This window comes from Hylobates moloch, unplaced genomic scaffold (genome assembly GCF_009828535.3).
Source record: "Hylobates moloch isolate HMO894 unplaced genomic scaffold, HMol_V3 SCAFFOLD_7, whole genome shotgun sequence".
NCBI lineage: Eukaryota > Metazoa > Chordata > Mammalia > Primates > Hylobatidae > Hylobates > Hylobates moloch.
Window position 1 is genome coordinate 85,186,096 of NW_026652282.1, and position 22,486 is coordinate 85,208,581.

The following is a 22,486-nucleotide window of genomic DNA, read 5'->3' on the forward strand; positions in this document are numbered from 1 at the left end:
CTGTTTTCTATAGTGGTTGTACTAGTTTACATTCCTACCAGCAGTATAGAAGGGTTCCCTTTTCACTGCATCTATACCAACATCTATTTTTTTTAAATTTTTTTATTATGGCCATTCTTGCAGGAGTATGGTGATATTGCATTGTGGTTTTTATTTGTATTTCCCTGATCATTAGTGATGTTGAGCTTTTCTTCATGTTTGTTGGCCATTTGTATATTTTCTTTTGAGAATTGTCTATTCATGTCCTTGGCCCACTTTTTGATGGGATTGTTTATTTTTTTTCTTGTTAATTTGTTTGAGTTTGTTGTAGGTTGTGGATATTAGTCCTTTATCAGATGTATAGATTGTGAAGATTTTGTCCCACTCTGTGAGTTGTCTGTTTACTCTGCTGACTGTTCCTTTTGCCATGCAAAAGCTCTTTAGTTTAATTAAGTCCCAGCAGTTCATCTTTGTTTTTATTGCATTTGCTTTTGGTTTCTTATCATGAAATCCTTACCTAAGCCAATGCCTAGACTGGTTTTTCTGATGTTACCTTCTAGAATTTTTGTAGTTTCAGGTCTTAGATTTAAGTTTTTGATCCATCTCTAGTTGATTTTTTATAAGATGACAGATGAGGATCCAGTTTCGTCGTTCTACATGTGGCTTGCCAATTATCCCAGCACCATTTGTTGAATAGGGTGTCCTTTCCCTACTTGAAGTTTTTGTTTGCTTTGTCGAAGATCAGTTGGCTCTAAGTATTTGGCTTTGTTTCTGGGTTCTCTATTCTGTTTTATATATATATATAAATGTTTTATATACATATAAATGTTTTATATATATAAATGTTATATATATATATATATAGTCTATGTGCCTATTTTTATACCAGTATCATGCTGTTTTGGTGACTCTGGCCTTATAGTATAGTTTGAAATAAGGCAATGTGATACATCCAGATTTGTTCTTTTTGCCTAGCCTTGCTTTGGCTATACAGGCTCTTTTTTGGTTCCATGTGAATTTTAGGATTGTTTTTTCTAGTTCTGTGAAGAATGATGGTGGTATTTTGATGGGAATTGCATTGAATTTGTAGATTGCTTTTGGCAGTGTGGTCATTTTCACAATATTGATTGTACTCATCTATGAGCATAGGATATATATCCATTTGTTTGTGTCGTCTGTAATTTCTTTCAGCAATGTTCTGTAGTTTTCCTTATAGAGGTCTTTCACCTCCTTGGTTAGGTGTATTCCTAAGTATTTTATTTTATTTTTTTGCAGCTATCGTAAAAGGAGTTCTTAATTTGATTCTCAGCTTGGTTGCTGTTGGTATATAGGAGAGCTACTGATTTCTGTACATTAATTTTGTATCTGGAAACTTTGCTGAATTTATCAGTTCTAGGAGCTTTTTGGTGTAGTCTTTAGGGTTTTCTAGGTATACAATCATATCGGCAAACAGCGACAGTTTGACTTCCTCTTTACCAATGTGGATCCCCTTTCTTTCTTTCTCTTGTATGATTTCTCTGGTTAGGACTTCTACTACTATGTTGAATAGGAGTGGTGAGAGTGGACATCCTTGTCTTGTTCCAGTTCTCAGAGGGAATGCTTTCAACTTTTCCCCATTCAGTGTTATGTTGGCTGTGGATTTGTCATAGATTGTTTTTATTACATTGAGTTATGTCCCTTGTATGCCAGTTTTTCTGAGAGTTTTAATCATAAAGGGATGCTGGATTTTGTCAAATGCCTTTTCTGTGTCTCTTGAGATGGTCATGTGATTTTTGATCATGGTGGATTTTCTTTTTTGATATGTTGTTGGATTCAGTTCGCTAGTATTTTGTTGAGGTTTTTTTTTTTTTTTTTTTTTTTTTTTTTTTTGAGATGGAGTCTCACTCTGTTGCCCAGGCTGGAGTGCAGTGGTGTGATCTCAGCTCGCTCCAGCCTCCACCTCCCAGGTTCAAGCAATCCCACCTCAGCCTCCCAAGTAGCTGGGATTACAAGTGTGTGCCACTATACCTGGCTAATTTTTGTACTTTTAGTAGAGACAGGGTTTCACCATGTAGGCCAGGCTGGTCTCGAGCACCTGACCTCAAGTGATCCACCTGCCTTGGCCTCCCAAAGTGCTGGGATTACAGGCATGAGCCATCATGCCTGGCCAAGGATTTTTACATCTGTGTTCATCAGGGATATTGGTCTGTAGTTTTCTTTTTTGTTATGTCCTTCCCTGGTTTTGGTATTAAGGTGATACTGGCTTCACAGAATGATTTAGGGAGGATTCCCTCTTTCTCTGTTTTTTAGAATAGTGTCAATAGGATTGGTACCAATTCTTCTTTGAATGTCTGATAGAATTCAGCTGTGAATCCATCTGGTCCTGGACTTTTTTTGTTGGTAATTTTTAAATTACCATTTCAATCTCGCTGCTTGTTATTGGTCTGTTCAGAGATTCTATATCTTCCTGGTTTAATCTAGGAGGGTTGTATATTTCCAGGAATTTATCCATCTCCCCTTGGTTATCTAGTTTATTTGCATAAAGGTGTTCATAGTAGTCTTCAGTGATCTTTTATATTTCTGTGGTGTCAGTTGTAATATCTCCTGTTTTGTTTCTAATTGAGCTTATTTGGATTTTCTCTCTTCTTTTCTTGGTTAATCTTGCTAATGGTCTATCAATTTTATTTATCTTTTCAAAGAACCAGCTTTTTGTTTCATTTATCTTTTGTATTGTTTTTCTTAGTTTTAATTTTATTTAGTTCTGCGCTGATCTTGGTTATTTCCTTTCTTCTGCTGGGTTTGGGGTTGGTTTATTCTTGTTTGTCTAATTCCTGGAGGTGTGACCTTAGATTGTCTGTTTGTGCTCTTTCAGACTTTTTGACGTAGGTGTTTAGGGCTATGAACTTTCCTCTTAGCACCACCTCTGCTGTATCCCAGAGGTTTTGATAGGCTATGTCACTATTGTCGTTCACTTTGAAGAATTTTTAAATTTCCATCTTGATTTCGTTTTTGACCCAACGATCATTCAGGAGCAGGTTATTTAATTTCCATGTATTTGCATGGTTTTGAAGGTTCCTTTTGGAGTTGATTTTCAGTTTTATTCCACTGTAGTCTGAGAGAGTGCCTGATATAATTTCAATTTTCTTAAATTTATTGAGGCTCATTTTGTGGCGTATCATATGGTCTATCTTGGAGTTTATCTTGGTCTACCTTGTGTTTTTTTAAATTTTATTTTTGTTTTATAGGTCCTGTGAGATTTATGCTTTAAAGAGGTTCTGTTTTGATGTGTTTCCAGGATTTGTTTCAAGATTTAGAGCTCCTTTTAGCAGTTCTTGTAGTGCTGGCTTGGTAGTGTCAAATCCTCTGTTAAATAGAATGTATATTCTGTGGTTGTTAAATGGAATGTTCTGTAAATATATGTTAAGTCCATTTGTTCTAGGGTATAGTTTCAATCCACTATTTGTTGACTTTCTGTCTTGATGACCTGTCTAGTGCTTTCAATGGAGTATTGAAGTCCCCCACTATTATTGTGTTGCTGTCTATCTCATTTCTTAGGTGTAGTAGTAATTGTTTTATAAATTTGGGAGCTCCAGTGTTAGGTGCATATATACTTAGGATTGTGATAGTTTCCTGTTGGACAAGGCCTTTTATAGTTACATATTGTCCTTCTTTGTCTTTTGTAAGTGCTGTTATTTTAAAGTTTTTTTGTCTGATATAAGAATAGCTACTCCTGCTCACTTTTGGTGTCCATTTGCATGGAATGTCTTTTTCCACCCCTTTACCTTAAGTTTATATGAGTCCTTACGTGTTAGGTTGGTCTCTTGAAGGCAGCAGATAGTTGGTTGGTGAATTCTTATCCATTCTGCAATTCTGTATCTTTTAAGTGAAGCATTTAGGCCATTTATATTCAAGATTAGTATTGAGATGTGAGGTACTATTCCATTCATCATGCTATTTTTTTTTCCTGTATACCTTGTGTTTTTTTTTTAAATTGTATTTTTGTTTTATAGGTCCTGTGAGATTTATGCTTTAAAGAGGTTCTGTTTTGATGTGTTTCCAGGATTTGTTTCAAGATTTAGAGCACCTTTTAGCAGTTCTTGTAGTGCTGGCTTGGTAGTGTCAAATTCTCAGCATTTGTTCATCTGAAAAAGACTGTATCTTTCTTTCATTTATAAAGCTTAGTTTCACTGGATACAAAATTCTTGGCTGAAAATTGTTTTGTTTAAGGAGGCTGAAGATAGGACCCTAATCCCTTCTAGCTTGTAGGGTTTCTGCTGAGAAATCTGCTGTTAATCTGATAGGTTTTCCTTTATAGGTTACCTGATGCTTTTGCCTCACAGCTCTTAAGATTCTTTCCTTCATCTTAACTTTAGATAACATGAGGCCAATATGCCTAGGCAATGATCTTTTTGGGATGAATTTCCCAGGTGTTCTTTGAGCTTCTTGTATTTGGATGTCTAAGTTTCTAGTAAGGCTTGGGAAGTTTTCCTCAATTATTCCCCCCAATCTGTTTTCCAAACTTTTAGATTTCTCTTCTTCCTCAGGAACATGGATTATTCTTAGGTTTAGTCGTTTAACATAATCCCAGACTTCTTGGAGACTTTGTTCATTTTTTAAATTATTTTTTCTTTGTTGGATTGGGTTAATTCAAAAACCTTGTCTTTGCATTCTAAAGTTCTTTCTTCTGCTTGTTCAATTCTATTACTGAGAATTTTCAGAGCATTTTGCATTTCTCTAAGTGCGTCCATTATTTCCTGAAATAATTTCTTTTTGATTGCTTTTTATTTATGCTATCTATTTCACTGAAGATTTCTTCCCTTGTTTCTTGTATCACTTTTTTGATTTCCTTAAATTGGACTTCACCTTTCTCTGGTGAATCTTTGATTACCTTAATAACTGACCTTCTGAATTCTTTTTCAGGTAAATCAGGGATTTCTTCTTGGTATGGATCCATTGCTGGTGAGCTAGTGTGATTTTTGGGGGGTTGTTAAAGAACCTTCTTTTGTCGTATTACTAGAATTGTTTTTCTGGTTGCTTCTCATTTAGGTAGGCTCTGTCAGAGGGAAGGTCTAGGGCTCAAGGCTGTTGTTCAGATTCTTTCGTCCCATGGGGTGTTCTCTTGATGTAGTACTCTCCCCCTTTTCCTAGGGATATGGCTTCCTGAGAGCTGAGCTGTAGTGATTGTTATCTCTCTTTGGCATCTAGCCACCTAGCAGGCTCAGGCTGGAACTGGGGGTTGTCTGCATAGAGTCCTGTGATGTGAACCATCTGCAAGTCTCTCAGCTGTGGATACCAGCACCTGCTCCAGTGGAGGTGGCAGGGGGCTAAAATGGATTCTGTGAGGGTCCTTGATTTTGGTTGTTTAATGCCCTATTTTTTGCTGATTGGCCTCCTGCCAGGAGGTGGCGCTTTGAAGACAGCATCAGCTGTGGTAGTATAGGGAAGATCAGGTGGTGGGTAGGGCCCTAGAACTCCCAAGAGTATATGCCCTTTGTCTTCAGCTACCAGTGTGGGTAGGGAAGGACCATCAGGTGGGGGCAGGGCTAGGCGGTGTCTGAGCTCAGAGCCCCCTTAGGCGATTCTTGCTGGAGCTGCTGTGGGGGATGGGAATGTGGTTCTTAGGTCAATGGAGTTAAATTCCCAGGAGGATTGTGGCTGCCTCTGCTGTGTCATGCAGGTTGTCAGGGAAGTAGGGGAAAGCTGAGAGTCACAGGCCTCACCCAGCTCCCACGCAACCCAAGAGGCTGGTCTCACTCCCACCGTGGTCCCCCAACAGCATTAAGTGTGTTTCCAGGCAGTGGGTGAGCAGGGCTGAGAACTTGCCCCAGGCTACCAGCCTCCCAGGTGTGAAAGCAAGCTGGGCTTTCATGCCTCCTTTCCTGTGGCATCTGTACACCAGATTCATGCCCTCCCCTGAGTTCTGGCCAGGAGACTTCACATTCGGTTGGAATTGTTACAAAGTTCAACTGGAGTTCAACTGGAGGTTTCCTTCTCCCTGTGGTCTTTTCCCAGTAGCTCTGGTAGCCCTCCCCAAGGACTTCTGTGAAACAAGGCAGAAGTGGCTTCCTGGGGGACCCAGGGAGCCCACAGGGTTTTTCCTCCTGCTTCCTCTACCCCTGTATTTCTCTCGGCTTTCTGAATTGACTCAGCTCCAGGTGAGGTCAGAATCTTCTTCCATGGTCTAGTCTTTCAGGTTCCCCAGTGAGGGTGTGTGTTCGGGGGTGGATGATCCCCCTTTCCCACTTGCATAGCTTGGGCACTCACAGTATTTGGGGTGTCTACTGGGTCCTGCAGGAACAATCTCCTTCTTTCAGAAAGTCTTTGGGTTCTCTCAGCTTTCCTTGTTTATTTCTGCAGTAGTTCTGGAGCAAAAGTACACGATGTGAGTCTCCACACACTGCTCTGTCTGTCCACGTGGGAGCTACAATCTAGTCTTGCCTCCCATCCACCATGATCCCTCTGGAATTTCTTATTGAGCCCCAAGAAGAAATAGTACAGAAGAGCCAGGAATATTAATGGGCCAGCTGGACTGAAGATGAGAATCATTAACCTTGTACCCCAGCTGCAAAACCCATCAACTGACCACAGGTCTTTGAGAAAGCCCCTTCCCTTTGTTGGCCTCAGCCCAAACACAGAGGAGCACTCAGTGTAGAAAGTGATTAGAGGTGTGGGCTTTGGGGCGAGAAGTTTCTGAATTTGACCCTGGGAACCATCACTTTTTGGTTGTATGATCTATAGTAAGCAATTTATCTATTAATACTATATGCCCTATAATCGTTAGCATATTTTATTATTCATTTTACCTATCAAAAGGTGAATAATAAGAGTAGGAATACATGGCCGGGTATTATGTTTCGTGAACCTATAATGAAATAACTGTTGGACAGTGTTTGATATATAGATTAAAGGAAGTCTATAGAAATCTCATGAGCAGACCCAAACATATCATATTATTCAATACGTTACCTGTATGCCATTTCCAATCAGATGCATTGTTTAAGAATTGAGGCTGGATCAACTTGCAAAGGGTTCATTGGGAAGCAAATCTGGGGCAAGGCACAGTGGCTCCTCCCTGTGATCACAGAACTTTGGGAGGCCGAGGTGGGAGGATTCCTTGAGCCCGGGAGTTCAAGATGAGCCTGAACAACATAGTGAGATCCCACCTCTACAAAAAATTTTTAAAAATTAGGCAGGAGTGGTGGCACATGGCTGTAGTCCCAGCTACTCAGGATGCTGAGGTGGGAGGACTGCTTGGGCCCAGGAGGTCAAGTCTGCAGTGAGCTGTGATCACACCACTGTACTACAGCCTGGGTGATAGAGCAAGAACCTTCAAAAAAAAAAAAAAAAAAAAAAAGTTGTATTATATCTTTTACCTTGTAATTTAACCAGAATGCCTCATCCACATGTTAGTACTTAAGGTAAAAGGAAAACTAAAATAACAAAAAACACAGGGTACTAAACTATACATATGGTATTTTAATTATTATATGAGTTGTATGTGTAATGCATGTACAGTGCATGTGCATACATGTGTACACAAAATAAATCCCAAAGAACATAGCCCAATGTTAATTTCAACCATGATAGGATTAATTTTATTTTATTTTTTGACACAGAGTCTTGCTGTGTTATGCAGGCTGGAGTGCAGTGGCATGATCTCAGATCACAGCAGCTTCTGCCTCCCGGGTTCAGTTGATTCTCCTGCCTCAGCCTCCTGAGTAGATGGGATTACACGTGTGAGACACCTGACATCCTGAGTAGCTGGGACTACAGCCGTGTGCCACCACTCCTGCCTAATTTTTATTTTTTTTTGGTAGAGATGGAATCTCACTATGTTGTTCAGGCTCATCTTGAACTCCCGGGCTCAAGGAATCCTCCCACCTCGGCCTCCCAAAGTTCTGTGATCACAGGCAGAAGCCACCGTGCCTTGCCCCAGATTTGCTTCCCAATGAACCCTTTACCAGTTGATCAGCCTCAATTCTTAAACAATGCATCTGATTGGAAATGGCATACATGTAACATATTGACCACTCAGCTAATGTTTTTTTGTTTGTATTTTTAGTACAGACGGGTTTTGCTGTATTGGCCAGGCTGGTGGTCTCGAACTCCTGGCTTCAAGTGATCCACCTGCCTTGGCCTCCCTAAGTGCTGGGATTACAGGCATGAGCCACTGCGCCCAGTGATGGGACTGGTATTTTTAACTTCTCCACTTGGCTCAATATTAAGCCTTTGCTGAGTATGGATTATACTTATGAAAAAAACACTATATCCCTTAAAACCCCTGCTACTTATGAAATATTTCAGATAAAGAGTATAGAGAACTATAAAATTAATCCAGGTTAAGAAAAACTTTACTCCTCCATGACCCTTTCTTCACTCCTAGAAATAATCAATATCCAGAATGCGGTATTTATTCCACTTTTTTTTATTACTTTACTATATATGAGAGCATCCCTAGACAAAATATAGTATTCTTTTGCATATTTGTCTTCATACAACCACACATGCACATTAATACTATAGGTGTTCTTGTCCTCCAACTAGCTAATTTAACTTTGTGTGTCTATATGTACACACACACACAAACTTAATTCTTATACTCAAGAGAGCATTGTGAGGAGTTCAAGGGGAAACCCTCCTCCAGATCCCAGCACAGTTTTTGACACATTATTCACAGCACCAATGTTTGCTTCCTTCTCATCCCAACTGTGCTAACTGAGATGTTATTTCTTTACACATTCAGTTCTAATTTTACCATTAAGCATTCTTTTTGTCTGCATTCTTTTAGTTTACATTGTGGTTCTTTATCAGGCTTTCTGAATTGAATGTTTAACTCATTTTCATTTTTACTAATATAGGCATTTAATGCTTTAAAATAGTCTCTGATAGCTACTCTAGCTAAATTCGTACATGCTCTGTTTTCATTATGATTATATGCACCAAATTCTGCAATTTTAATCTATTTCCATTTGGGTGCAAGTTTTGTTTAATAGCCTCAGATAGAATCAGTTTTCATGAATGATCCATGTTCATATGAAAAGTAGGTGTGTTGCCTAATATTAGGCTTCACAATTTAGAATAAGTGTATCTGTAAGATCTACCCTTGGAATTATGTTGCTTAAGTCTTCTCTACAGTTGTTAAATTTTTCTCCACCTGAACATTTTTGGATTATAGGAAATGTGGTAGAATCATCTATTATTAAATGGTGTGCTTCTTCCTACTTCTCTTTGCACTACTGTAGCTTTTGCTCTATCAATATTTTTACCACATGACTGCATATATAAGTATTAGTAGCTCCCATCTTCCTTGTGAATTGTAGCCTTTGGCTTTATCAACTGTGTTTTTTTGTCTCTTTAAATCTATTTTGGTCTCAGTTTTTTTCTTTTAATTATCAAGATTGTAACCCTTACTTTCTTTATATTGCCAACTGCCTAGTGTATATTTATCCTTACATTTTTAACCTATATGAATACATTTGTTTTACCTGCATCACTTGGAAAAGCATAGCTTTGGATTTTTCTTCAATAGGCAATCTGAAATACTTTTCTTTCAATAGATGAGTTAAGCCAATTTATTGTTATTGATATGATTGATGTCTTTGCTCATTTGTGTTCAATTCTGTTGTATTGCTTTTAAACACAGAAATTGTATAGTCTTTCACTAGTTCATATGTTTATTTGCTGTCTATATTTAGTATTTCGAATGGTTAATACATAATATCCTTGATATGGAAGAAGTCTTAATAATGAGTAGAGAAATCATCAAAAGATATGAACAGATAATTCACATAAAATGCCATATACATAGTCAGTAAACTTTCAAAAATATACCAAATTACAATAATTCTGCCTGCCACAGGCTGCCAGTGTGCACTAGAGGTATCTCACGTTTCATCTTATGGATGCCCCAGAGTAGAGGATTTTACTGTCTTCTTTTACACTTATCAATTTTATTCTGACAGAATTAGAGTCATTCTACATGTAAATTCATACGCTAGGTTTTAAGTGAGGAATTTTTTTTTGCTCCATGCAAACACGTCTGTGGAGAAGTTTGACAATGGTGGTACGGTGGTGCCTCCTCGTGACTGAAGCCTGAACTGCATGCAGCTTGAACGTCACAGTAGGAGAGTGGGAGGGAGGAGTTGTGGCCCAAGCCCACCCTACAGAGTTTTCTAGAAGTCTGAGTGGAAAATTGGGCATTCCCAGTGTGTAGGAATACTGACAGCCTCCATTTAAAAAATGGAGCCTTTTACTATGTGGAAGAGAAAACTATGTCAGAATAATAAATATATATTTTTAAATGTTTTGAGACATATGGATAAATAGCTGGAGACCTGGGTAAGCTAAAATGGATGTAGATCTTTTATCATCTTCGTAACCCAAGTTTGCCCTTATTATAACCATCTTTTCATGGAAATATACGTGTTTGATAACATTTTAAAATACTTAAACACAAAATCTCACTTTTTTTTTTGGACTGTGTATTTCATTGTGTGGATACCCTCAAATTTATTTCACTAGTATTATAGCAATGAAAATTTAGTTCCCTTACCATTTCTATGACCAAAAATAATGTACTTAACACCATGCTCATGTATATGCAAATATGTTTGTAAGCATTTATTTATAATAAGTTCCTGAAAGTTTCATTTTAAAACCCTTTGAACTATAACATTTTATATTAATAATGAATTCAAAATACTATTACTAATTTATATTACCTATATCACAGTATGAAAGTACCTGTTTCTCCACACATTAGAAATAATGAGAATCATTAATTGGTACACAAGAAGTCGTCTCTCATCATTACTTTCATTATAACTCATTTTTGTTGCCTTCTGGAATTCCATCCTATGGATGTAACATAATCAATTTTCACAACTTCTTGTTATTCAGACTGTCCTGATATTTCCTATTATCTACACTGTGTGGATGGCATCTTTTCAGAGTCTGTGCACTGCTGAAGGGCACAGTTACAGGCATAGTTCCTGTGGCTATTTGCACTAGTGAGTTGAATGTGTCTTCCTTGAGTCCAGCAAGCTGTCTTAGGAGAAATATAACACAACATGATAAATGTCTCAGTTTGTGTGAGTGTGTGTGTGTGTGTGTGTGTGCTGACAACCACATTTCCCTCTGCCCTTTCGTGGGTTTGTGTCTCATTTGGTCTCTCTTCCCAAATTCAGGCTCAGAAGTGACAAAAGAGAATTATCAGGATGGCAGTCCTTATAACCAGATGCTTATCAACATTCTTCACTACATTCTGAAGATGAATTTCTACAAGGGAAATTGTTTATGTAAGTGGTGTGTACCCTTTGATATGTATTGACATAGTGGCACACATAGAGTTGTGCCATTTAGACTCCCCAAGGGGAGGCACATGAGGTCGGCCACAGAGGACTGAAGAAATTAGTTAATGCTGACATCCTATCACATAGGGTGGGTCCTGGATTCTGTCATGGACCCGCTGTCATGCCATTGCCATAATTGGAAGACGTGGAAGTGATCAGATGCAATCAAATTTTGCACACAAGCACAACCTGATGTAGCGATGAGGGGAAGGGGGAAGAGGAATGATCATTGCTTGGAGTTATAGGACAGAGGCAGCAGGGCTAGGACACAGACACTCTTTTATATGCATTCTTTTTTTTTTTTTTTTTGAGACAGAGTCTCGCTCTGTTGCCAGGCTGGAGTGCAGTGGTGCGATCTCGGCCCACTGCAACCTCCGCCTCCTGGGTTCAAGCGATTCTCCTGCCTCAGCCTCCTGAGTAGCTGGGACTGCAGGCACGCCCAGCTAGTTTTTTGTATTTTTAGTATAGTCGGGGTTTCACCATGTTGGCCAGGATGGTCTCGATCTCTTGAGCTCGTAATGCACCTGCCTCGGCCTCCCAAAGTGCTGGGATTACAGGCGTGAGCCACCACGCCCGGCCCTATATGTATTCATTTTTATATAAAACATATGCATCAATTCTTTTGTATGCAAACGTTTGGTCATTACTGTGGTACAACAGAAGACCAGGTCGGTACCATATTTTTTTTTTCACATTTACACAGATTTTTATTTTGTTTTAGACATTGTCTTACACACAATAGACATTCAGTATTTGTTGAAATTAATGAAAGAAAAGAGAAACATGAAAAGGGTCTGAGAAGACAATAATCTGCTTTTTAATTTATAGACGGCAATTAGATCAAACAATTATAACAGTGATGACAAAGAACAATATCTGAGGTACACTCAAAACCTTATGAGGGTTATTTGCCAGTTTTCCTGGCTATTTCTACACCCCTTGTTCTCTGGTGAATGTTTCTACTTATAACTACGTATTTTGTAAGTTTTGCCTACTGTATTTCAATCAACACTATAAAAAATGAGGAGAGTCTTTTTGGTTCAAGTTTGGTTTTTAGTTAATTATGTGATGTGTATATGATTTTTGTTACCTTTTCTGTATAGATATCAGGAGAATCGAAAATATGCTGATGGTGGAATTGTAGTATGACATTTTTACTGACTACTACTCTGTAAAAGTTTGATCTATGAGCTCTATGGGTTGTTCCTGGCTTTTGAAAATTTACTTTAAGGAAGTGTTTTTGGAAATGGATTATAAGTATACAAGTATGCAATCTTATGTATTTGCAACTGTCTAAAAAGTTATGATACTTTCCTTCCTCCCTGCAATCTGGCATTCATCCATTCAAGACATTTTAATTGAGCTCTTACAGTGTTCTTAATACTATGATAAGCCCTGAAGGTAAACTGTGACTAAAAATGTTGCAGGATAAAATACAGGATTCCTAATTAAATTTGAATTTTAGATAAACAACATTCTTATACTAAAAATTATTCTATGTTTATCTGAAATTCAAATTTAGCTGAGTGTCCTGTAATATTTTGTTTACTTGTTTGTCTGTGATAAATATGGCAGCCCTAGTAAAAATAAATATAGCCCCTGATTTATTCCAATTTACTCTTTGGTTGGCAAGGAAGGCACTAATCAAATAATCCTGCAGATAAATGAAAAATTGCAACTGAGATAAGTATGAACAAGAATAAATTCAAAGCTGAAGAAGAAGAAAATAATTGGAAGAGAAACCTTGTCAGAAAGGGGACTTCGAAGAAGACTTCTCTGTGGAAGTGTCAATGGACCCACAATACAGTGGGGAAGGAAAGAGATGCTCTGGCACTCTTTCTTTTAAATGACAGTTTTATATTCAACTTTAATGGTACAAGCAGTAGAAAGCCTGACTGCTCACAGAGATGCAGAAAACACTCAAAGCCTTGTTTCAGGACCCACCCACTATCTTTCCCATTTGGCATCTGACTCATAATGAAGCCAGAGGCTGCAAGTTTTAGATGTATGCAAAGGTAGTACATTTCAATATTCAATTCCAATTAATATGGATATTTTCTGGGGTCAGAGAAGGAAAGGTTATTTGTCCCATCAGGCCACTGGCCTTTGCTCCTACCAGAAGTGAGAGGAACCATGCCTGTTTTTAAATAGCAGGGAAGACTTTTTCGGCACAGGCTGGTGGGAAAGACACAAATCTATCTACTCACCTGGGAGCTGTCAGACAGGAATGTTGCAACTGACTATACCCTGCAGTGCCTCTGGCAGGATTAGGACTCTCAAACTTTCCCAATAGCCCCGCTTGTGATTCCTTCTTGCTTTCCAAGTTTCCATATGCATGCAATATTTAAAAATGGTCTTGGACAGTTTGTATTAATTACTCAGATTTTGAATATACTCATTGTTTATCATCATTATAATAACAGTCCTACCACAGGTTTATATGTTTATTCCCATATATTTGGGTTCCTTTAATTATCTTATGTATTTTTATGATGTCTGCAAAATAAAAGGGGAATGAGTGTTATTACACCAATTTTTATGGAGGCGGGAACCTGAGCATAGTCTCTTTAAATAAGTTGCTGAAGTCATTTTTCTGATACAATCCACAACCAGATTGACTGCTTACCTAGGCTCTTAGCTTTGTCTGGAGCTGTATCAAGCTAGTTAGAAGTGCAAAGTCCAAATTTATTGACTGAAAAAAAAATCTTGAAAAGATAGTACTAAATATAAATAAAGTCACAAAATATGCAGCCAATTGGATTAAACTTATCAAAAATAAACTGACACCTGCTTTTTTTTGCTTCCATTTGCTTGGTAAATATTCCTCCTTCCCTTTATGTCAAGCCTATGTGTGCCTTTGCACGTGAGATGGGTCTCCTGAATACAGCACACCAATGGGTCTTGACTCTTTATCCAGTTTTCCAGTCTGTGTCTTTTCATTGAGGCATTTAGCCTGTTTACATTTAAGGTTAATATTGTTATGTGTGAATTTGATCCTGTCATTATGATGTTAGCTGGTTATTTTGCCCGTTAGTTGATGCAGTTTCTTCCTAGCATCGATGGTCTTTACAATTTGGCATGTTTTTGCAGTGGCTGGTACCGGTTGTTCCTTTCCATGTTTAGTGCTTCCTTCAGGAGCTCTTGTAGGGCAGGCCTGGTGGTGACAAAATCTCTCAGCATTTGTTTGTCTGTAAAGTATTTTATTTCTCCCTCACTTATGAAGCTTAGTTTGGCTGGATATGAAATTCTGGGTTGAAAATTCTATTCTTTAAGAATGTTGAATATTGGCCCCCACTCTCTTCTGGCTTGTAGAGTTTCTGCCGAGAGATCAGCTGTTAGTCTGATGGGCTTCCCTTTGTGGGTAACCCGACCTTTCTCTCTGGCTGCCCTTAACATTTTTTCCTTCATTTCAACTTTGGTGAATCTGACAATTATGTGTCTTGGGGCTGCTCTTCTCGCGGAGTATCTTTGTGGTGTTCTCTGTATTTCCTGAATTTGAATGTTGGCCTGCCTTGCTAGGTTGGGGAAGTTCTCCTGGATAATATCCTGCAGAGTGTTTTCCAACTTGGTTCCATTCTCCCTGTCACTTTCAGGTACGCAGTCAAATGTAGGTTTGGTCTTTTCACATAGTCCCATGTTTCTTGGAGGTTTTGTTTGTTCCTTTTCTTTTTTTTCCCTCTAATCCTGTCTTCATGCTTTATTTCATTAAGTTGATCTTCAATCTCTGATATCCTTTCTTCCACTTTATCGATTCAGCTGTTGATACTTGTGTATGCTTCACGAAGTTCTTATGATATGTTTTTCAACTCTATCAGGTCATTTATGTTCTTCTCTAAACTGGTTATTCTAGTTAGCAATTCCTCTAACCTTTTTTCAAGGTTCTTAGCTTCCTTGCATTGAGTTAGAACATGCTCCTTTAGCTTGGAGAAGTTTGTTATTACCCACCTTCTGAAGCCTACTTCTGTCAATTCGTCAAACGCATTCTCCATCCAGTTTTGTTCCGTTGCTGGTGAGGAGTTGTGATCCTTTAGAGGAGAAGAGGCATTCTGGTTTTTGCAATTTTCAGCCTTTTTGCGCTGGTTTCTCCCCATCTTCGTGGATTTATCTACCTTTGGTCTTTGATGTTGGTGACCTTTGGACAGGGTTTTGGTGTGGACGTCCTTTTTGTTGATTTTGATACTATTCCTTTCTGTTTGTTAGTTTTCCTTCTAACAGGCCCCTCTGCTGCAGGTCTGCTGGAGTTTGCTGGCAGTCCACTCCAGACCCCATTTGCCTGGGTATCACCAGGGGAGGCTGCAGAACAGCAAAGACTGCTGTCTATTCCTTCCTCTAGAAGCTTCATCCCAGAGAGGCACCCGTCAGATGCTAGCCAGAGTTCTCCAGTATGAGGTGTCTGTTGACCCCTGCTGGGAGGTTTCTCCCAGTCAGGAGGCACAGGGTTCAGGGACCCACTTGAGGAGGCAGTCTCTCCCTTAGCAGAGCTCGAGCGCTGTGCTGGGAGATCTGCTACTCTTTTCAGAGCTGGCAGGCAGGAACGTTTAAGTCTGCCGAAGCTGCACCCACAGCCACCCCTTTCCCCAGGTGCTCTGTCCCAGGGAGATAGGAGTTTTATCTATAAGCCCCTGACTGGGGCTGCTGCCTTTTTTTCAGAGATGCCCTGCCCAGAGAGGAGGAATCTAGAGAGGCGGTCTGGCTACAGTGGCTTTGCCAAGCTGCAGTGGGCTCCACCCAGTTTGAACTTTCCTGTGTCTTTGTTTATGCTGTGAGGGGAAAACCGCCTACTCAAGCCTCAGTAATGACGGACACCCTTCCCCCCACCAGGCTGGAGCGTCCCGGGTGGACTTCAGACTGCTGTGCTGGCAGCAAGAATTTCAAGCCAGTGGATCTTAGCTTGCTGGGCTCCGTGGGAGTGGGATCCACTGAGCTAGACCACTTGGCTCCCTGACTTCAGCCCCCTTTCCAGGGGAGTGAACAGTTCTGTCTCGCTGGCATAGTGCATAAAAATATGTAGTACCATATTTTTAAACAGCTTTCTTGTAATATACTTTACAGGCAATGAAATTTACCCGTTTTAAGGGTAAAATTTGATGAATTTTAGTAAATGTGTAGAGTTGTGCTACCATCACCATAATTAAGCTTTTAACATTTCCATTACCTCAAAAAGTCCTGTCGTGCTTGAATACAGTTAATTCCTGCTTCAGCCTTGGCAATCACAAATGTTTTCTGTGTCTATGTATTTGCCTGTTTAGATGCTTTATATAAATGGAATCATACAATATTTGTTCTTTATTGTTTGGCTCCCTTCACCTGGTTATGATATATAGTCAAGGTTCATCCATGGTGTAGCATGTGTGATAATGTCATTCTTTCTAATGGCTGAAAAATCTTGTATGAATAGACTACATTTTTTATCCATTTATCTGTTGGTAGTCATTTGGATTATTTCTAGTTGTTGGCTAATATGAATGACAATTTGACATGCATTTGTGTACAAGTTTTCAGGTAGACTTATGTTTTCATTTCTCTTGAGTATGTACCTAAGAGTGGAATTGCTGGTAACTCCCTGCTTATCCATTTGAGGAACTGCCAGATGACTTTCATGACCCTGACAGTCATGAGGAGTACAGGCTTAGCCAGTTGTTCTTACTGTGATTAGACCAGGATTATGTGTTTTGAGAAAGAATACCATTGATTTGAAATGCCCTTCTTGTAACATTGTATCTGGTAGTTAGGATGCCTACTTAATGTCACTGGTGATGTTAAACTTCATCATTTAATTAAGGTGGGGTTTGTCAAGTTTCTCTAGTGTATAGTAACTATTTTCCATGTGACTAGAGAGCATTTGGGAGAAGGAAAACACTCCCACATTTCTAATTTCACTGTGAGTCAGTGTCATTTCTGTGTGGTGGAATGAGCACCCTGATGGTGCTGGGGAAGGGAAGAAGGGGATTCCACCATTTCTATTCAACTGAATCATGGACCCCATGAATGGAGTTTGGGGTAAGGGAATGAAATCACCATACACTCCACTTCTTCCTGTTTCCTGGGTTTTCCTGTCCCCTTATATTACCCGCCATCTGCATGAGAGAAGTGTGTTTCCTTTGCCGTCCCGAGGGGCTTGATGAAAGCCTCATACTCTCTGCTGTTCAGGACACTGGAGCAAGAGAGACCAGAGATCTCTCTGCATATTGGTGCCAGACCCAAACCAGTAACTGTGAGATGTTCTGGGCTCAGGGGTAAGTCACTTAACCCTGCTAGCCTCCCTTGGAGAGTGCATATTTCTGTTATGTGGGGGCTTCATTGCTCTGTGGTAGAGTGATGGTGAGGCACACAGAAGCAGGTAGAGATGGAGCACCTGGTGGGTGAACCAACACCCAGGGCACAGGCTCCAGGACTTGTGCTGCCTGATCCATCCTTCTCATGGTCTGGATCTTCCCATCGTTCTATCCTCTCTCAGGGTACCTCGGATACCCGTGTACATCCCATACTATCACAAAGAGCAGGAGACAAATGAGGTGGGGAAGGGAGCAAAGACAGAGAGAGGTAGAGGTGATCCCTGGAGGGCCTGCTGTTTTCTGTTCTCTTCGCTGTTCTTTCTTGTTCCACATGAGGTTATGTTTCTTTATTTTACCCCACAGTTAACCTCAGAGACCTGGTAATCCATATGACCCCACAGCTATGCCTCATGGCCCAAAGGGCAGGATTTCATCTCTACCATCTTCTTCCTCAATGTGAAGGGCTGTTGAGTGAGTACCCTGAGGGAACAATACTGGGGAAGTATAAAATTATCATCTTCCAAATAAGAAGCTGCTGGTTCCATTGTGTGGGAGGGTAAGAGATAGAACCTCATTGCCATTCTGCCAGTTATCTGGAGAGGGTCTTAGTATCTGTGAGCCAGAGCTTGATCATCTGTGAGATGGAACTCACCACACTTTCTTCACACTGCTGTCTTGATGGGTAAATGGAATAAACCATATATTTTTATACCACTATCTTATATCTTAGTCCATTTAGTGTTGCTATAAAGGAATATCTGAGGCTGCATAACTTACAAAGAAAAAAAGTTTATGTGGCTAATAATTCTGATGGTTGGAAAGTTTAGGATTGGGCATCTGCTTATGATGAGGGCCTCAGGAAGCTTCCACTCATGATGGAAGGCCATGGGGAGCTAACTTGTGCAGAGATCACATGGCAAGAGAGGGAGAAGAGAGATGGGAGGTGCTAGGCTTTTTTCAACAACCAGCTCTTGTGGCAACTGATGGAGCAAGCACTCACTCATCACAGCAAGGATGGCACCAAGACCTTCATGAGGGATCCACCCCCATGACCCAAACACCTCCTGTTAGGTCCCACCTCCAACATTGGGGATCAAATTTCAACATGAGGTTTGGAGGAGTCAAACATCCAAATTATAGCAAACACTTATCGAAATTATTTCTTCTGAAAATGATGTTTCTGAGATGTCGTTAATAAGGTGACTTTGGGGCTATTTTGATATTTTGGCCACGCTGCCGTGACCATTCTTGCACACATGCCAGGGACTCCCTGCAGTGCAGGCTTGAGAGGGCAGAGTTGACGGGGCCATGCTTGCTTCTCTCATATATGATCCCCATTGTCTCTGCAAAGACGGTCCACCATTTTGTTCTCCTGCTGCAGTGTATGTCATTCTTATGACTCCACAATTTCCATTTAAACAGGACACAGCATAAACACAAACTCACTCGTCAGGTTTTCTCATCAAACCCTAGGACTATTCGAGGACATATTCTGAGGCACAAAGTGGGACTGTTATGTTTGCATTTAGAAATGCACGTGTGAAATATGCCATTTATGTGGAAATAGGTGGAGAAAAATGAAAAGTATTCTAACATTACAGTGATAGGATATTACATTAGCAAATATTAATAATATTGGGAAACCCATTATTGCACAAATCTAGAGAAACAGGTGCTCTCATCTTGTAGTTGGTTGGGATATTCATTAGTAAAGAGATTTTAACTTTCAACTAGACAGTATATATTAAAAATAGTCATGCTCTTTGGCAAAGAATAACCATTTGTGGAAATGTATCCTCCAGATACAGCATGGCAGATCATTATCACGTATGTGTCCCCACTGCTGAGGGCTGAGCTGACCATTTCCCTAGCTTTTTTGCTACCTTCAGCCCCACCCCCCTTCCCAACCCTGAGCTATCCATCCTTACAACCAAACAGGAGAATCTGTCTCATGGATGGATGCCCAGCCTCGATGAACCATATACAGAGCTTCTCCAAACATGGATATGAAGCAATGCTTAGGTCCCTACTCCCGGAGGGACCTGTAGACCTCTGACCTCATCCCTGTCCAGGAGAAACCTCTCTTCTTCTCCCTTCTCTGTGTCCTCAGAACCCTTCCCCTCCCTGCCAGATACAAGCAGCCCAATCCTTTCCTTAAGTTTAAATTTTCATGCAGGATGAAGCAAACGCTGGCTTCAGACAGCTTCTGCATCCAGCCCTGCTATAAACCTTTCCTGAGACAGGGGGAAACAGGCCCAAGCCTGGTTTTCTGCTGGAAATGCATGAAGGGTAAACACAAGGAGAACAGAGATTAAACTCCTTAACAGCATATGTCCTCATGCTAAAGATCTGCCACCAGCAACTCAAGGTACCCAAGCTGGCAGGTTCTGGCAGTGGGCCTGGCTCTGGCAATGGGCATGCTGAGCAACTTTTTTGCCATCCAGCTCTGTGGTTAGGAGCATGTGCTTTGTAGTCGCGGACATCTATGAAGAAGAGAGGATACTGGTACTTCAGTAGCAGGGCTGTCATGAGATCAAATCCAGACACTAACATAAAGGACCTGGAGCTAGGCTCCTCTAAACACTCTGCTCCATAAGTGGAAGCTATCTTTCCTCCCTAGAGCAGGGAACTCATCTATTAATTTGACCTGCCCCCGTGTCCAGGGCTTCTTAACCAGGATGCACATCAGAGTCACCTTGATGAGCCTTTTCTAAACCCTCAGCTGAAACTCCTTTGTTGGTAGAAATAGGACTTCTGCACAAAGGCCATTCAAGTCATTAAGCTGTAATAATATGGGCCTCAGAAAATGTATACATCAATGTTGCACCAATAGTGTATATGAAAGTCTGTTTCCCCTTTATTTCACCAGCACTAGGTATTACTGGCTTTTGTCCTTTTTTTCGGTCTTACCTGCCCATTTTCCTTAGACTTGCCTCATTGGAAATGTCATGTCAGAAGGTCAATAAAACTTACATATCCAAAGGCTACACCCGTAGGGTTGCCAGATTTTGCAAATAAAAATATGAGATGCCTAGTTGAATTCAAATAAAATAATATTGCATGCCACATCCAGAGTCACATATCCAATACAGTATGTGTGTGTGTATGTATGTATCTATCTATCTACCTAGCTATCTAAATAGAGGGTTTGGGGAGAGACTGATTTATTTTCAGAAATTGGCTAGCATGATTATGGTAACTGGAAGTCCCAAATTTGCAGGGTGTGTTTGCAGACCGCAGACCAGTGAAGAGCCAATGTTGCAGTTTAATTCCAAAGGCGTCTACCAGCACACTTCCCTTTGCTTCGGGGATGTCAGTCTTTGTTTTTCTATTCAGACTTCCAGTTGATTAGTTGAGGCCTACCCACAGTATAGGTGGTAGTCTGCTTTACACAATATCCAGAAATTTAAATTTTAATCTCATTCAAAAACACCCTCAAAGAAACATCCAGAATAATGTTTGATGAGCTATCTGTGTACTTTAGCCCAGCCAAGTTGACATATAAATATAACCATCACACACTAAAATATTATTCATTATTTATCTGGAATCAAATTTAACTGAGTGTCTTCTATTTTATCTGGCTACCCTACCCATGGAGGGCTCTGTGTCAAACCAAGGTGTTCCAGGCAAAACCCCAGCTGAGCTAGAGATACCAGTACCAGTCATCATCCATGTGAGTGAGCCTCTTGGATGTCCCAGATGTGTGGAGCGTCCAGATGACTGCATCCCCAGGTGACAGATGCCCCATGAAGCAGAAAACACCCAGCTCAGCCCAGTCAACACACAGAATCCTGAGTGATAATAGATGGCTATTTTAGGGGATAATGGTTAAGGAGAAATATATATGCAAAGCATTAAGGTTTTGGTGAGCTTTCCCTCTTTTTCTGTGATCTGTTGCTGAATAAGAAAGAGATTCTCTTATCCTTGAAGGCTTGGTGGAACTTAGTTATAATTTTGACTATAATCTGAGTGTTGGTTTATATGTGGATAGAGATTTGTGGACATATCATTGATTCCTACTTGAAGAGATTTCCAATGGAAATTTTCACAATGTATAAATTTTCCACTACTATTGGAATTTGGAGCCTAATACCATAAGATGAGCCTCTACTACAGTCACGTAAATTAAGGTGCTGAGAGTGTGTTGCTACAAACCACTTCATACTATGCAGCCATAAAAAATGATGAGTTCATGTCCTTTGTAGGGACATGGATGAAGCTGGAAACCATCATTCTCAGCAAACTATCGCAAGGACAAAAAACCAAACACCGCATGTTCTCACTCATAGGTGGAAATTGAACAATGAGAACACAGGGACACAGGAAGGGGAACATCACACACCAGGGACTGTTGTGGGGTGGGGGGAGGGGGGAGGGATAGCATTAGGTGATATACCTAATGCTAAATGATGAGTTAATGGGTGCAGCACACCAACATGGCACATGTGTACATATGTAACAAACCTGCACACTGTGCATATGTACCCTAAAACTTAAAGTATAATAATTAAAAAAAAAGAAAAACCTCAGAGGTTGGCTTAGTGAGTAATGATTCCAAACAAGGGATATTTCTTCACATTTCTCCTGCTACAGGGATAGCCCTTGGCAAGAAAGTCACTTTTCTTGAACACACATAGACAGGGCTCCTTCAGGAGACAGCAGGCCATTATGCATTGCAATCCTTGGCATTTGTGACTGTCCCAATGCAGCACTGCTGGGTGGATACTGTCGATTCTGGGGCTCATTCATAGCCCATGTGACAGCAAATCTAAGTCACATTCTCCAATATCACCTTTATAAGAAATAAAGCCCATGTAGTTTTAAAATTATATATCTTGGTTTAGTGCTAAGACTTGGAGCAGTGGAGTACTTGGTGGGGGCTGGGGGCGGGGGGGGGGG

At 40.2% G+C, this 22,486-nt stretch overlaps 1 long non-coding RNA gene across 3 annotated transcripts in view; it reads left to right on the forward strand.

The window, feature by feature from the left end:
- LOC116811893 (uncharacterized) overlaps positions 1-22,486 on the forward strand; it is a 116,999-nt gene that overhangs the window by 16,505 nt on the left and 78,008 nt on the right. For all 3 annotated transcript variants that reach the window (XR_004370539.2, XR_009214268.1, XR_009214267.1), the window contains exon 3: positions 11,145-11,255. This is a non-coding gene — a long non-coding RNA (uncharacterized LOC116811893). The remainder of the gene's footprint in view (positions 1-11,144; positions 11,256-22,486) is intronic.